Genomic DNA, 17,928 nt, shown 5'->3' on the forward strand with positions numbered 1-17,928 from the left:
AGAAAAAAATTATGAAACATTCGTTTCGTGCTAGCTTATCTTTTTTTTTTTTAATTTCTACCCATATAAAGTTGAGGGCTGTGGGTAGATAGTGATTGAGATAATCGTCTAAGAAAATTATATGACAATTTTTCTAACTTTCGTGAAAACAGAACTGAATTATTAGCAATTCCCTGTTTTTGGAATGATATATGCAGACCTGCGGTTGATGGGTTCTTTCAAGTTAAGCTCACTTTTGTGGACAGTCATGATTATCGTTATTGCATCTGCTAAGAAGAAGCTGTTTTTCTGGATTGTTATTTTCATGCAGTGTAGTTTTCAGTACTTCTGAAGGGTTCTTTCCAAGAGAATCCAATGCATCTTATCAGGGCATATAAAATTTTTTACTACACTATCAAGTTTTTATATATCTGTCCTACGAAATTAGGAAACCTTGGAAACTTCTGATTCCACTAAATCATTACACAGAAGTTGGAGTTTGGAGTCTGGAATGGAAAACATGTTTATCTGTGAAGTCATCGGAAGAAACATTGAATGAGTCCTCATGGAAAGGATGATCAAGTCCATCCTGGATAATTGACTCAAATTTATTTTATAGGTCTTAAGAATACTCGATTCAGGATCTACTTTCAATCGTAGAACAACGTATGGGACTGCCATTATTTGTTTAGCATTAGCAATTTTGGTAGAATTTATTACTGTGCCAAGCGAACAAGCCCAGATGCTATTTCAAGTATAATAAGTTTGGGAGCCAGACAGTGAAAGATAAAGACGTTGCAATTGAAGTAGTATTGGAAAATGCTATGCTGAACTCATGCATTGCTAAGAGGCTTAAACTTTGTTCATTCACATCATTGATATTTTACTGATTCCACTTGTTTCTCTCTAATCATGACTTATAGTGATGTGAAGCTTTGAAAGAAAGGAAAAGCGAGAGAGAGAGAGAGAGAGAGAGAGAGAGAGAGAGATTAGGGCTGTATTATATGCTAAGGTGACCCTTTCTCTTGTTTGTTATTACTTTCAAATGAAGGTGGAGTGGTAGACAAGGGAATTGTTAGGATAGATTATTCTTCACTTATGGTGAAAGCTTGACAAATTTTGTCTCCTTGCAAATGCCTTAGGCCGTGCAAAGTTTAAAAAGGCAAAATCGGAAACCAAGGCATTTAGCTTTAGCGAGGCGTAAGCTTTAAGGCGGATCAAGCCGTAAGCCTTAAGAAAAAAACTCATAAAGTTAAAGATAATTAAAAAAAATGGAAAACCATTACTATTTTGATTTGATTTTGTTGAAATTCAGAATAATGCACTATATTTTTATTGATATGAAAATGAGTATAAATAACCCTTGCATGAAGCTTCGAATATGAAAGACAATAAAAAAGAAATAACCGGAATGAAAGATTTAATACCTAATATCTTCAATCAATCATTTCATATTAATTATTTAGAGATAAAAGAAACAACATAAAATAGGAAAGCCTAAAATAAGAAAGCAAATCAATTCAATTTATGAAAATAAACCTAAAATAGGAAATAAAATAAAGTTATATTAGAAAATAAATCTAATCCACGTAACTTCTAACATGAATAACTATTTTCTAATAAAATTTCCAACACTCCCCATCAAGTTTAAACGTGGTTGAAAATCATGTTCAATATTGATTTAAAAACTTTAAACAATCAACAAGGGAGATCTTGTGAAGTAGAACTCGAAGTCTTCATTTGTAGGTAGGCGGAAGAATTCTACAGGTAATGCTGTAGGGGAACTTGCAGGGATGTAGACAACCTGCAGGAAATACTGACTTCTAGTTGATTGCGGTTATTTTTTACTGTAGTTCGTGCAGTATCTAAAGGTAGGCAAAAAACCCCTATAGGTAAGGCTACAAAGGAGTTTGTAGCGAAGTAGATAAAATGCTGGAAAAACTGACTTCTATTTGACTGCGGTTATCTTTGACTGTAGTTCCTGCAGTATCTATAGGTAGGCGGAATGCTTCTACAAGTAATGTTGTATGAGAGTTTGCAGGAAATAAACAACCTCGAGAAAAAGCTTCAGGGCATGACCTGCAAAAAAAAAAAAAAGAAAAAAAAGGAAAAAATCTCTGGAGGAGGGCTTGCTGCAAGAAAAAGGCTCCGAAGGAAGGCCTATCACGGGAAAAATTCTGGAAGGCTTGCTGTAGAAAAAGCTCTGAAGGAAGGTCTGCTGCAGAGAAAAGCTCTGAACGAGGGTCTACTATCAGGAAAGGCTCTAGAGGAGGGACTTCCGCAAGGAAAAACTCCAGAGAAGGGTCTGTAGCAGGGAAAAATTTTGGAAGAGGAGTTGTTGCAGCAAAATCTCCGGAGGATAGTCTACTGCAGAAAACATTACAGAATAGGGCCTGTTGCAGGGAAATGCTCCGAAGGAGGCCTTGATGCAGGAAAAACTCTGGAGGAGGGTTTGCTGCAGGAAAAAACTCCAGAAGAAAGTCTGCTGCAGGAAAACGTTCCGGAGGAGGCCTGCTGCAGGAAATGTTTCGGAGGCCTACTGCAGGAGAAGCTTCGGAGGAGGGCCTGTTGCAAGAAAGCTCTGGAGGAAGGCCCGCTGTAGTAAAAAGCTCCAGAGGAAGGCCGCTGCTTGACTCGCCTTCCATTGGCATTGTTGCCATCGAGTGATTGAGATATATATATTCGTGAGTAATGGAGCAGTGTTCTCCACTCCGAGCAACATACTCCAAAAGCCTTGTTAGGATTGATGGAAAACTAGTTTTCAAATACTCGTAGACTCCCGTTTGCATAAAAGCTTTCAAATTCTTGGGCAATACAACAAATTTGAGACATATAGAATTAAGTTATTGAAAGTGATGCTGATTAGCTAAGGCCAAGGTAGTTGCAACTGTGTTTATAGCAACATCTTCACAATGCTCAACCTCTGAGAGCAAGCGAAGCCTTTCCAAAGCATATCGATCAGCAGTTGCAAGTAGATGCTGTGCTATCAATGTGGAAACACATTTTGCACTAAGACCAGTAAGCTCCTCCAAGTCAGACAAGGTATCCCAATAAATGAAATGGAGTGATGCCTTGAAAACTGGTGCTTCCATTTCATCCACTTTTATACAATCTTTGTCTCTCCTTCATTGGGCCATAAAATTGGGCCATGAACACGGGCGAGCTTGCTAAAAAAACCAGTTATGTACAGTAAAAATCTCTCCATTAACATCAAATTTGACGTCAGTACCTTCCACTCTCTCCAAAAGTTGACCGAAATGCTCTTTTATATTGGATGGTGGGACAAGAATATCATAGGTCCCTCAGTATGTGACTTGACTGCACCAACACTACATCTAACTGAGAGGCAATAATCTTTAAGATAATATAATTCCTCTAAAGCAGTTCTTTTGAAAAATTGTTTATAGCCCCACATGCTCTCATGGTACTTGAGGGTATAGGGTTTATGAACCTTGCGCAGCTCCTTCCCACTATGATCGAGCAGTGCCAGCTTGAACAGTGCCCTCAGGTCAGTTCCCTCGCTCGCCAACGCTATGAATAATGACACGTAAGACACCCCATCCTCAGGGCTCTTACCGCTGGGGTAGAAGTAGATCGCCCATGAGTAGCCCCCAACCATTAACATATCTTGAAATTTTGCGACTCGTTCAACTTCTGCGTCATGAAAATCGATGAAGTCTCTGACGGAGGTTGCACTGCAGAAGTTATGGAGGATGATGGCCCGTTGGAAGAGCTGTCTCTGCAAATCCTACCAGCTCCACGTCGCCGTTGCAAAAATTAAAGGTGGCAATGATTAGAGTTCCTTCAGGTGCGGCCAGCAGGATATATTGTCCGATTTCAGGAGTTGGACTTAACAGGATGAACGAATAAATGATGACGCTGTTGAGTTTGACGGAAGATAATATGGGTTCAACTTGGAGTTCGAATCCGGTCGTCGTCGCAAAATCTGTAATCGACCTCGTACTCCCAAGGGGATTCAAACTCGACAGAAGGAGATTGGGCAACAAGATTAACTACAGTCGATAAAATTTCTTAGTTAGGGCCTACAGCACGACAAGGATTGCCGGTTGCAGGGAATAGGAAGTTTTTGGAGGGAGGACCGACGACTAGTGTAGGGACTTTGACTCTAATATCATGTGAAATTCAGAATAATGAATATTTTTATTTATATGAAAGAGGTATTGGGATCGGTCGTGAATTAAATTGAGTTGTTGGGATTGGTCGTGAATTAAATTGAGTTGTTGGGATCAAGCTTGAGTTACCTTGACACCGTACAATTGTTTGAAATTACTTTTATTGTATTACCAATACAAGGAACAATTGCGAGGCTAATATTCCTAAGAATTATGCATACAAATGCATTTTGACCAAATGATGTGATGAAAACAAGGAGTTGAGATAAAGCAAAATCAATCAATTTATTTAATTTTTGTCGTCTATCTTCAGGTTTTGCTCAAAAGAAGGCAATGTCTGCACCCGTAGCCTTTTTATATCCAATCCAATTGTTTGCCATGATTCAAAAATCATGTAAGCGAGTAAGCGAGGAGAGAAATTAAGTGCCGTCACCTCCAATTAAATAAGGGTAGCCGTCACCTCCAAGTGCCAAGTCGGCCTGCTGCCTGAGAAGAATCCAACCCCTGGGTGGGCCCTCAAGCTAACAATCATGTAAGCGAGGAGAGAAATTAAGGGAGATTTAAGGGAAAAGTTTGAAATGTGTTTGGGAGGAAAGTTTGAATGACTTCTGGGGGTGTTTTATTTGGACTGGTTACTTAGGGATTGGGTTATGTTTTGATTCCTACAGTTTTTTCCTTTTATTATTTTGTTCCTAGCGGTGTCTAGGAAGATTATCTCTCAAATTGTAGATCATCGCTTGCATCTTTTTTGTTTGTTTTGGTACTAATAAAAGTAGCCCAAATTTAAGTATTCCCACCTAACATTTGCAATTTGTTTGTTGATTTTGGCTACGGTTCGTATCAAATTAGTATCGCAACAAGATTTTGGAGAGATGACAGTAAAGAAAGTGGATGCTTTGGAAGAGAGTGGAAGGAGAAGTAGGACAACTTAAATTTGAGATAGAGAAAATATTCTTAACCATAGACGAAAGTTTTTCCTCTTTTGAAAACTGATTCAAGAGTTTGGAGAAGATGAGGAGTTGAGATACAATCTAAGACCCCCCGGCGAATCAATTTACAAACCCTAACCAAGGGTTGACTGAAGAATCTTTGGTTAAATCGAAAGGGAAAGAGCGAGGAACATGAGGAGGAAAGCATCCACCACAAGAACCTTCTCTTAGTGCTTCTATGTTGGGTGGATTAGAGATTTTCAGTGGAGGGAGTTGGGCTGAAATATGGAGTAGGGATTGTGCAAGAGCTATGGAGGAGCACGAAGAATGAAGAAGAGAAGCCGGGATGAGATATGGTTATGATTGAAGGAGGTAGTCTTACCCTTGATACATAGGGGAAAACAGCTGAGGGAGAGGAAGCTGGGGTAGTGATGCTAGGGTTAGGAAGTTAAAAATATCGATCTTCGAGGGGGAAGACACATGGGTGGGTGTATAAGGTGGGGCGATATTTCACGGTGAATAGGCTAACATGGGGGAGGAGAAGCTGATGACCGCAGGGTCATGTTTGGAGGGTAAAACCCCAGCATGATTTTAGTGGATGGAGGCTAGATACTCGACCCTCCCATTAGAGGAATTTAAGATTGCTTATTGGGACGTTTTGAGTTATTTGAGAAGGAAATCTTACATGAGCAATTCTTTGCCTTAACTCAGGAGGGAACTATCATGAAATATATGAATAAATTTGAGCTATTGTTTGGATAACTGATGAGAATTTTCGAAGTAGTATTGGAAGTAGGAGCTTCTCCGTTCTCATTTCTTCAATCTATACTGCAGTCACACTACTGATCCATGAACTGGATTGGACGCTAACCTTCCCAATGACATGGGACTGGTTTAGAGCACAGATATGAGGGCTGCCCGACATTCCTTACGTGAATTTGGCGCATTCTTTCAACAGTGGGCCCGATCCTAATTGCTTAGTGTTTATATATTTGTTTTGTGTGTTTAAATTTTTAGTTTTCGTGTATTTTGTTTAGGACAGCTGTCGACGTCCATTCTTCTCTCTTCGAGGGTTGTATCCAAGGAATTAGGTGGTGCTCGACTGTAGGTCTTTTCTGAGGTGGTGATTATCTTTATGATCTCCTTCCACTTCTTCCCCATGACGCTCTCGGCCATACTCCATCAACTTAGTCGCATCAAAAAACACTTGTTTGTTGTTTTTCACTTCAACCTTACAATTCCAACACTTCTTGCTCGTTTCCACCGTCCCAAACAGCCGCCCCTTGCTGTCTCGCAGTCCTCTGTTTTGCTCCTTCACCGTTGTCACTCGAAAACAACAAACGAACTATTTTTTGTGTTGTCCCCTGACAGTTCTAGCCTTTCTCATCATGCCTCGCTACCTTGCTTTCCACCTTACTTGCTTCCCTCATTGTCCTAACCCTCCGCTTCGCTGCCAACGTGATTCCAACCTCTCCTTTTGTTGTCCCAACCACCCCAACCCATTCTACCCGCCTACTTCTGCTTCCTGACCACCTAATCGACCTCTACCACCCATGGATCGAGCCCTAGTGCGAGTTTGTGTCATGTTTGTTGTCATTTCCCTTTCAAGTGTGTTTGATTGTAACTGCCTATTTTCTTTTAGTAATTATATTTGATTTTTTCTATTGTGGATTGAATTAAATCCAATATCAAAGGGTCTAAAGCTTGACGTACGTGTAGCACTTTGACTATTGAGATCATAAGGATTGGGAGAGACGATGGAGTTAACCTAGATGGTGGAAGACAAGAATAAGATGGTGAAGACCAACAAAAGCGGCGCCACTAGAGGATTTTCGTAAGAGTACCTCTGCGACCATGTCACCGAAGACCCAAACATTGTCTTTTTAGAAGGAGGCACTAAAGGAGAATAATATGGAGGCCCACTAGGGGTCAACATCAAGTGACTTACAAAGGGAGAGGTGCAACACAAAAGTGCAAAGGGATTATATTTTCGATGTGATGAGAATATGCACCAGGTCATTGGTGCAAAGGATCGCACCCTCTAAGGGCCTGTTTGGGGCGACTGCAGCTTTGTAAATGCAACTGCGCTGCCCCAGGAAGCTGTTGCGGAGAAACTAGCTGCTTGTTTGCTGAAGTTGTGTGAAAACATATGTGAGGCAGCTATTTCTGGAAAAAATAATCATTCTGCTCATGTTTAGTAAATTTGTTTGTAAAAGAACTGTGACACCCTTATATTTGATACTACAAAAGCAGAAATTTGCAAACCAACGTTATAAAAGGTAAAGCATAGATGACTGTAAATTAAAATAATACATCACTGAGTGATAAAAATCTAATATGATTGTTAAAAATGTTTTTTACATAAATAATAAATTACACAGTCTTTGGAATAATTTACAAATCATTCAATCACCCTCCTACTAATGCATCAGTGATTTATTCCCTGAGGGCCGCCATTTCATTTGCGTCTTCCCACTTTTTCGTACAAATAATAGAAGGATCATTGTCATCTCGTGACAGAGAATGCCTAAGGTGGTACTCAAACGTTTTTGCAGGTACTTGCTGTTGATTCTTTTCGACACTGTGGAAGTCAATGTCTTTTCGAGACGGATGCCACCTAATATAATTGTGCAGAGTCATCGTGACTATCACAATCTGAATCTGTTTGGGAAATAGTTAAGATGACATATCACGTAGTATAATCAATTTCTTCTTTCAAACACCGAAAGTCCTCTCGATGACACGCCGTAAGGAGGAATGTGTTTTGTTAAACCCTCTTTTCTATCACGTTTAAGATTACTGACTCGCTTGAAATCAGATATATGATATCTCGTATCAGAAAAGAGTTTCAAATACCCTTCCTATAATGGATAGCCAACATCAGCCAACATCCACCAAATAATAATTTGTTTGGAATGTATTGTATGCTAATTATGATGTTTAAAGTGAATAACCAAAGGATTTGGGGCTGCAACATACCGTTTGGAGGGTGTGGGAAGTTGTAGTGAAGATTCTGCGTAGTAGCCTTGAAAATTATGCTGTCGTGCGCACAACCCTCCCAACCTGGCATGACGAAAGTAAAACACATGTTAAAGTCGCGCAAAACCATGACATTCTGCGTAAGGGCTCCACAACGTCCGATAAATGCAATCTTTTCATTATTTGGAACTCTCGCATCAACGTGGTTTCCATCTATTGCTCCAATGCAATCCTACACAGATACTTTTGAGTTATTAATGTCCGACATTCATATTTAAAATTGAATATTAGAAATTGCAAATGTTACCTTAAAAAACAATATGTAATGTGCATCGCGTTGAATCTTCGTAGGAGTTCGTGCGAACGTTGGATCAGTTGTTTTTATGACTTGTGTAGATAAACTCACAAGTGCATTCAAGCTCACAGAGAAATGTCTGCTAATCATCTTAGATTGGTGTTAGAATTATTTCATTGCACCATACATTGACTCGTTTTGTGATAATATGTAGTCATCACCAACACCTTATATTGAGTCGCACTCGATGACCCTAGAAGACCGTGAAATCCACTAAGTTCAGTTAGAAGATCAGTAAATATCTTCTGACTCATGCGGAACATGTTGCTGCATCTGATTGGGTGTCCAACAAGCAATTTCCCAACCCATTTGTCCCCAATATAAGACGATGTGAAGTATGGGGAGCAGTCAATGTAATACTCATTGGTCAAGCAGATTGCTGCATTTCTCCATATCTGTCTTTCTTGGCTTAAATCTATGTTGGAGTATATTGTACTAGGGTTTAGAAAAAAAAAAGCTAGAATTAATAAATCACGAATAAAGAATGACTGAAGCATTTATAATAGATAAATAATGACAGTTGACGAATATTGAACATTCATAAATATTGTGCAGAAACGTTCCTAACATCCCAAAGAAACATATCATAAGAAAATACAATAACAAAGTAAAAGTGTCTTAAGCAACAACAGCTGAAATAGAACAATCTCCCAAGCAATAACAAATTATAAAAAAAGGTTTCTCAAGTTTCCTTGCGAGCATAAAAATATCGTAGATATGCCACCTGTTTTTCTTGGGCATTTTCTCTGCAAACCGAATCTTCAAGAAACTCTATTGCAAAAAAAGTGTAAAGGAAAATCATCTTAAATTTCCTTATCTTCATCCAGAATTTGCTTGACACGCTTAATGGAAGTTGTCTGAACTGAATGCGGGGTATCGTTGGAAGTAGCTACCAGTTGTGATATCTGGTTTCTGAGATAAATAACTCCACTCTTTTTTCTACCCTCTAAACAAGGACGCTTAGAATGACAGGTGGACTGAGTTTCGGGGAGTTCCTGGCTGGGGAGATCGGTTGAATCACCTGGTAGGTTGAAAACCACATTCTCAGGGCTACCACAAAACCCTGCCTCACTTGGAGAGCATGCATATTTTGCTGTTGTGACGAAACCCTCAAACATCCGGTCTAACTTTTCTTCTAACTCGGGTCAAGTCCACAAAGTTTGAATTTTCTCGTTGAGTGCACCACCTGCAAAATCATATTAAACACTTCAATTAGTATTAAAAATTGAAATTAATCAAATTAGACGAAATGAAAATTGATCACCGCAAGTCATTCTATCCACTACTCCGAAGCATCAATGGTTCGCTTCACTGGATCCCAACCCAAGTCCGTTGATCCTTGTTTCAGTTCTTTCCAAATTTCTCAATCCTTCTTGAGTTGATCTCACTTGTTTTTTATTTGCATCATGTCATACACCCTCCCTATATTTTCTTTGAAATTTTTGATAATATGTTGCCAACTTTCCTTATTTAAATAGGTTGTAGGTCTATTTCCGAGCTCAATCTTCTTAAGGCAAATGTCATAAAATATTATTTTCGTTTTTTTTTCCCACAGTACCGGTGTACCAATCTCTTTAGTCTTATTAGCCATTTTATTGTCAATCAGGAAGAACGGAAATTAGACAGCTAAATTAGGAGTTTTCTATAATTAGGAGGTTCCTTATTTAAATTATTTTCAATATCTTTATTTTGATTTATTTATCTTTTAGCTGAATATTTAGATTAGAAATTTGCATTATTAAGTGATCTAAAATAGATTATACATAATATTTTGTACCTAAAATAGATTGTAAGATTATTATTTAATGGAATGAAAGCAAAGGGAAAATGCATCGAGCCTGTTCAGAATTCAACCTGCTTTTCTCAAAGCTTTGACATGACATCAATGCCAAATTTTTGCTCTAACCACCGCCAGTCGTTGGAGGACCGTCGAGGCTCTTTTCCCGCCGGCCTTCTTATGGGAAGGAAGGAACTATTTCTTTGCCTTAATTCACCCATCTAAGAATTTTCGTCCGCTGCGGCAACTTTGTTTGCCTTCAATTCGCCTTCTTCTATCTCACGCATCTGGTTCTGTCTCCCGCAATTGATTCCAGCTGCGATCTGAGATCCTTTCCATTTGTTATCTCGTCTGCGATTCAAGTTTCATCTGCAATCTGCGATCTCGTTCGCTTCGTCTGCTTTGGATCTCCTTTACTAGCCATCGCTGCTTCTGCGACATCTTCGACTGTTTCTTCTGCTTCGGCTTCGTCCGCTTCGACTTTGGCTTCTTCGTCGCACAGGATTGAAGGCTTCGACACTCCTTCTTAGACCCACTGCTTCAACATCTCGGCTTTAGCACTTTTGGCATGAAGATCAGGGAACAAATCATCATCTTCGTCGCAGGAAGAATCAATAGCATTTGGATTGCATAACAGGATGCAATCCTACTTGTGGGTTATGATTAGTAGCATTTGGATCAGGATGCGGATCCTACGTGTGGGCTATGATTGATAATTTCTGGATCGTGTAACTGGATCCTATTTGTGGGCTATGATCTGTAGCATTTGGATCAGGACACAAATCCTACTTGTAAGCTATGATCAATAGCATCTGAATCGTGTAACTGGATTCTATTGGTTAGCTATGATCGGTAACATTTGGATCAGGATGCGGATCCTACTTTTAGGCTATGATCGATAACATATGGGTCGTGTAAGTGGATCCTATTTGTGGGTTATGATCAATATCATTTGGATCAGGACACAGATCCTACTTGTAGGCTATGATTGATAGCATCTGGATCGTGTAACTGAATCTTATTTGTGGGCTATGATCAGTAACATTTGGATCGTGTAACTGGAAGCAGATTCTTCTTGTGGCTATGATTCAAATTTCTAGACTACAATGATAAAGGATTTTTTGCTTTTCTTTGCTCAAATCATGTTATGGTTCAGGTTTTGTCTCTTCGGCTTCGACATTTTTGACTTCGGCACCTTCGACTTCGACACTCACAGCTTGAGAATTTTTTGTCATGACAGTGTTATCAGTTTCTTATTGACAAATTGATGCTTCCTGATCAGTCAGCATCAATTTGAGGGGGATGCCAATCAGGAAGGACGAAAATCAGACAGTTAAATTAGAAGTTTTCTATAATTAGGAGCTTCTTTATTAAATCATTTTCAATATCTTTATTCTGATTTATTTCCCTTTTAGCTGAATATTTAGATTATGAATATGCATTCTTAAGTTATCTAAAATGGATTATCCAGAATATTTTGTACTGAAAATAGATTGTAAGATTATTTTTTAATTGAATGATAACAAAGTAAAAAGGCATCGAGCCTATTCAATATTCAGCCTATTTTTCTCAAAACTTTGACATTTATTACTACAATAAACTAAAAGAATGTATAATAATAATAAAAATAATGTCACAAAAATAAAAAGAAAGAACTCAAAGGAGAACCAATGCCACAACCACTGTAATGCCACATCCAACGTAAATGTCATAGCCACCAACCCAACCCAAATCATACACCACCCACCACACCAGTGCTACAATCACCGTAAGCCACAAACAACATAAATGTCAAAATTGAAATGCAAAAAGAAACTTTTTGTGGCTTACATGAAACAAATCCAAAACAATTTATTGCTAGAAACACGGTAGGAGCAGCATTACCTATCTGGGTTTGCAAAATAGAAATCCAAGCATTTGATTCAATCAAGAAGATGCACACCAGCACGAAAAAGAAAATGGGTGAGGATGTCTGATTGAAATTTCATTACATAAATTTTAAAGCCATCAAGGTTTTTCTAAATGAGTGTAACATAAATAGAGGACAGAGGGAGAGCAAACATGCAGGGGTAGGGTTAGCCTGAAAGTAATCATCAACAATAAAGAAGGTTTCCGCAGAAGCAGCGAACCATTCCCCAAATGCCTATGGAGTTAGGCTTTTGATCTTGCAGGAATATCAACTTATGCACAACACTAAAGTTCTGAAATAGATAGAAAAAAACTAGTGAAATTCATTACTTTTCTTTCAGATCCAACGAGAGATTAATTTTGAAGAAGATTTACATACATACCACTCAATTTCTATGTACTTACATATCTAAAATCTATACTTCATGTGGTTAACAAAGTGTTTTCATATGACTGCAATAAAATGTTTTGATATGAGTGCAACAAAATTTATAATAAATCAATGACCGTAGGTAAATATTGAGTGACAAGGAAACTTTACTTGACAAGCAAACTTTAGCACAATTTCTAGAAATAGGAGAATGGAGGCTCAACATAACTTGGATCCATCAAAACAAATATGCATATGCATATCCTCTACCATTGACACATTGATGCAGTTGTCACCCATAGAATCATAGAAAATCAAGCGGCACCACAACTGCTCAAGAAAACTAGAAAAGGTCGCTGAAACACCATGCATGTCTATCCACGTACAATTTAATCATTATTGAACAATCATAAAAGAAAATTACAACCAAATAAAAAAGATAACTTCAACAAATGAGTTTTATATGAAAAGTAAAGTGCTGCTCTAAACAAAACCTTAAACTAATGAGTTTTCCTTGAAGGACGAAGCATTACTCAAGCATATAAACAAAGCTTGGAGTTCGGTCACATTCATTCTTTGGCATCAAAATATAGATCATTCAACAACTCAACAGAAGAAAGAAAATAAACTCTTAGCTTTGTCAAAATTACAAGAAACTATGAACTTTAAGAGCTCATTGAGTTGCTTGAAGACATAGACATGTTAATTGCCTTAATATTCTAGTTCATGACAACAACATCCACACCAAATCCATGCCAATGCCAAGTATGAATCTGGAAATCAGAGCTACACAACTACACATAACATATCTAAAGCATCCAACGGGCATAAAAAAAAATTTCTTACTACTGCTAAGAGGAAGAAGCCCTAGGTAGCGTGAGGAACTTGTCAGAAGAGGAGGAAGAGGATAGGTAGCGTGAGATACGTCAAAGAAGAGAAGGACAACCAGGTATCGTAAGCCGTCGGAGAAGAGGAGGAGAGGGGAGAAGATTGTGACTTCCTATTCTTTCACAGGGTGCAATGTATCGGTTAGGGTAATGTAAAAGAGGTCACGGAGGTAAAAAGCCGGACGACGAAGCTTGGCCGCAGGTAACTGGGCGCGTTCCGCGTTCTAGGTAAATCACAGCATGCCGGGGCGACACTGCCGCCCCAAACGGGCTAAAATAGCGGCGTGGTGCCGCCACAGTCCTGTTGCCGCCCCAAACACAACCTAAGTCTTTGTGATATGGAGGAGGCATATAGTGAGGAGTTGGAGGAAGAAGTAGTAGAGAGGGAGAGGAGCACTTACACTTGTATGTAGCGGATATGTCCCTTAGCTCCGTGGTGGGCTTTACTCTAAATTAAACCATGAAGGTGAGGGGAAAGGTCAAGAAGCAGCAGGTAGTGATGTTGGTGGATAGTGGGGCCTCTCACAACTTCATCTCAAATTGGGTTATTGATTAGTTGGGGTTGAAGTTGGTAGATACGGGAAGCTTTGGGGTCATGATGGGGACATGGATAATGGAGAAAAGACGAGAAATATACAGGAGATTGTGGTCTTGAGTCTTAGGTTTAGGGTTTGGGAGAGATCGCCTACCTATTGTATTGTAGGTGTTAGGAGAGATCGCCTGTCTCTTTAATCATAGGTTCTTATCTTTTATGCACTTTAGTCATTTTGTTTGGATGCTCAAAATAAAATATTTGTTTGTCCTAATTTATGTGGAAACTTATATTCATTCGTATAAAATTGGTATCAGAATATTGTTGTTGACACTAAGGGCTTACAGGTGGCGGAGGATTTCATTCAAACAAACTTGGGAAGTACTGTTGGAATTGTAGGTCTAAAGTGTCTACAGACCATCAAAGAGATGATGAAGGATTAGAAATTTCTGGCTGTGGATATTAGGGTGGGGGGAAGTTTGTGCTGAGGGGGGCTGCTAGCTTGTGTAAAACCATGGTCTCCCTCAAAACCATGGTTAAGGTGATTTGGGTAGCGAGTTGAGCTATTTGGTGGAGTTATATAGCATAGTGTGGATTCGAGATCCCGAGTTAGTAGAGCTCCTCGAGTGTTTTTAACAACCTCTGCACTAATTCTCCAACATCTTTCAATAGCTTAGCGGGTTACCGAGAGAGCACGAGCATGCCATTACATGAAGGAAGGTGTTCCGCCTATCACTTCAGACTTTACATTTAGAAGGACGAGATAGAGAAGTTGATTCGAGAGATGCTAGAAGTAGGGATTATCAAGCTTAGTGTGAGCTCCTTTTCAATTCCAGTTCTATTGGTGAAGGATAAATATAATTGCTGGAAATTTTGTGGACTATAGGGCTCAAAACAAGAAAATTATACTAGACAAATTTTCTTTCCTATTGATAGATAAGTTGTTTAATGAACTTGATGGAGCAGTCATCTTCTCGAAGATTAATCTAAAGTTCTGATACCATCAGATTAGGTGAATTTAGCCAATGTGCACAAGACAACGGTCATGACTCATAAAGGACATTACGAGTTTTTAATGATGTCGTTCTACTTTACTAATGCTCCAGCCACATTTTAGTCTCTCATAAATAGGGGTTTTCAACCTTACCCTTGGAAGTTTACAACAACAACAACGACAAAAAAACCTCAATCCCACTACGTGGGGTCGGTTACATGAATCATTTTTCTCTATTGCGTCCTGTTTAGTGTCATATTTTCATTTAGTTCTAGTAAATTAAAATCATTTTTTATACAATAAACCCAAGTTTTCCTAGGTCTACTACCTCTGCCTTACCTCTGCCTTTTTTAACACAAGTCGAATCTAAAACATTTATTCTTCTAATCACATCATCAGATGGTCAACGTTTAATGTGACCAAACCATCTAAGATGAATTTCTCTAATTTTGTCTGTCACTGGAGCTACACCAACCCTATCACGGATATGTTCATTTCGCATTTTGTCTCTAAGTGTAAAGCCACTCAACCGCCTAATCATTCTCATCTCTGCAACACTTAACTTATTATTTTGCTTCTCTTTTAAAGACCAACATTCAGCGCCATAGAGCATTGCAGCTCTCACCACCGTCTTATAAAATTTTCTTTTTAGTCTAAGCGGTACTTTTCTACCACACAGAAGGCCCGAAGTATTCCTCCACTTCAACCAACCAACTTGAATTCTACTATTAACATCTCCATCAATATCATTATCGCTTGAACAACAGACCCAAGATATCTAATTGTTCACATCTTTTAATAATTTGATCACCCAAAGTCACACTTTTGTTACTAGAGCTACTACTACTAAAATTACATTCCATGTACTCAGTTTTAGTTCTACTTAAATGAAGGCCTTTAGACTCCAATATAGACCTCCATATTTCAAGTATTTTCTAGGATTTTTCTCTCGTTTTATCCACGAGAAGGATATCATCATCAAAAAACATACACCAAGGTACATCCTTCTGTATATGTCCAACAAGACCATCCATAACTAAAGCAAAAAGATATGGGCTTAAAGCTGATCCCTGATGTAATCCATAGAAATAGGAAAATATTTGGTCAAGCCTCCTTCAGTTTGAACACAAGTAACAACTCTAGTATACATATTTTTAATGACTTGAATATAAGTTATATCAACACCTTTCTTCTCAAGAACTCTCTAAAGGATATCTCTTTAAACCTTATCGTAAGTTTTTTCTAAATCAATAAAGATCAAAATGTAGATTCTCTTTATTATCTCTGAACTTCTCTATCAAACCTCTCAATAAATGTATAGCTTCCATAGTAGACCTGCCCGACATAAATCCAAATTGATTATGAGAAATCTTTGTAATGTGTTTTAACCTATGTTCATATACCCTCTCCCATAACTTTAAAGTATGACACATCAACGTAATTCTTCTATAATTTGCACTCTTGTGCATCACCTTTTTTCTTAAAAATGGGGACCAAAATACTCTTCCTCCACTCCTCAGACATCTTTTTAGTTTTTAAAATAATATTAAAGAGTTTAGTAAGTTTCTTCCACACTTTAATTGGGATATTATCAGGTCCTACAGATTTTCCACCCTTGATTTTCTTTAAAGCCTCAACAACTTTTTTTTACTAATGCGACGGTAGAAATGAAACATTTTATTATTATTCACGATATTAAGATCACTAAGGTCGATCGTATGTTCAGAAATTTCATTAAAAAATTTATCAAAATAACCACCCACCTATGTTGAATATAATTTTCTAATAAAAATACTTTTTGATTTTCATCTTTAATATACTTTACATGAGTCAAATCTTTGCTTTTCTTTTCTCTTTGTTTGGCTAGCAGCGTCACAGATTGTTCTTTTAGACTCCCTACGAGTCGTTTGATATTTTTTACAGTTCTCTAACCTTTTATATTTAAACCAATTTTTATAGCATAATTTCTTATATTTTATCTTTTCTTGCACATTATTATTTTACTACAAACTATTTTTATTTATAAAAACTTTTTATTTTGATTCCCCAAGCACATCTTTTGCTACTTATTTAATAGTGTTTGTTACTTTTTCCCACATAACAATTACTTCTTCATGAACATCACAAATTTTAAAATCTTGAATTTTACTCATAAAAATAATTATATTTGTCTTTTAGGTTTCCCCATCTAATTCTACAAGGATAAATCCTATTATTTTTTATTTTACAATTCTTCATCTTAAAATCTAGAACTAATAAACGATGTTGGGTACTTAAATTCTCACTTGGAATAACCTTACAATCTTTTACAATCTCGACAATCTTTTCTTCTCATAAGAAAATAATCAATTTGTGTTTTATTAGATCCACTCTTATAAGTAATAAGATGCTCATCTCTTTTCTTGAATAAAATATTAATAATAACAAAATCATACGCTAGAGCAAAATCTAAAATAACTCTATTTGTTTCATTAGTTACTCTAAACCCGTAGCCACCATGAATATTTCTGAAATCTTCTATCACTCTACCGACATGTCCATTTAAATCTCCTCCAATAAAAATTCTTTCTTCAGGAGTTATCATTTGTATTAAGTCTTTTAAGCCATTCTAAAAATTATCTTTAGACCCTGTATCTAAGCCTACTTGAGAAGCATAAACACTTATAATACTAAAAATCTTAGTATCAATGATAATCTTAAAGGGTATAATTCTATCTCCAACTCTATTTATTTTTACAACATTATCTTTCAAACTCTTATCTATAATTACATATACACCATTTCTAGTACAACGCTTACCAGAATACCAAAGTTTAAAATCTAAATTATCAATCTTCTTAGCCTTTTCTCCAACCCATGCCTTTTCTCCAACCTTCTCCAACCCATTTAGTTTCTTGAATACATAAGATATTAATTTTCCTATGAATCATAATATCAACTAATTCCATTAATTTACATTGAGACTATCTATATTCCAAAATCCTATCCTAATATTAGTTTCATTAGTTTCATGGACTAACTTCTTTACCGGCATTTGTCCGTAATGTCGGAACCCTTGCTTATTTGACACTACACCCGGGCGCCG

General features: G+C 37.6%; 1 protein-coding gene and 1 pseudogene across 4 annotated transcripts in view; one reads left to right on the forward strand and one right to left on the reverse strand.

The window, feature by feature from the left end:
- The window catches only part of LOC110024055 (Down syndrome critical region protein 3 homolog), an 80,696-nt gene that overhangs the window by 42,732 nt on the left and 20,036 nt on the right, over nucleotides 1–17,928 (forward strand). The window lies entirely within an intron of this gene.
- LOC110024054 lies at nucleotides 1,582–3,598 on the reverse strand (annotated as a pseudogene).

The sequence above is a fragment of the Phalaenopsis equestris genome, unplaced genomic scaffold, assembly GCF_001263595.1.
Source record: "Phalaenopsis equestris unplaced genomic scaffold, ASM126359v1 Scaffold000240, whole genome shotgun sequence".
NCBI lineage: Eukaryota > Viridiplantae > Streptophyta > Magnoliopsida > Asparagales > Orchidaceae > Phalaenopsis > Phalaenopsis equestris.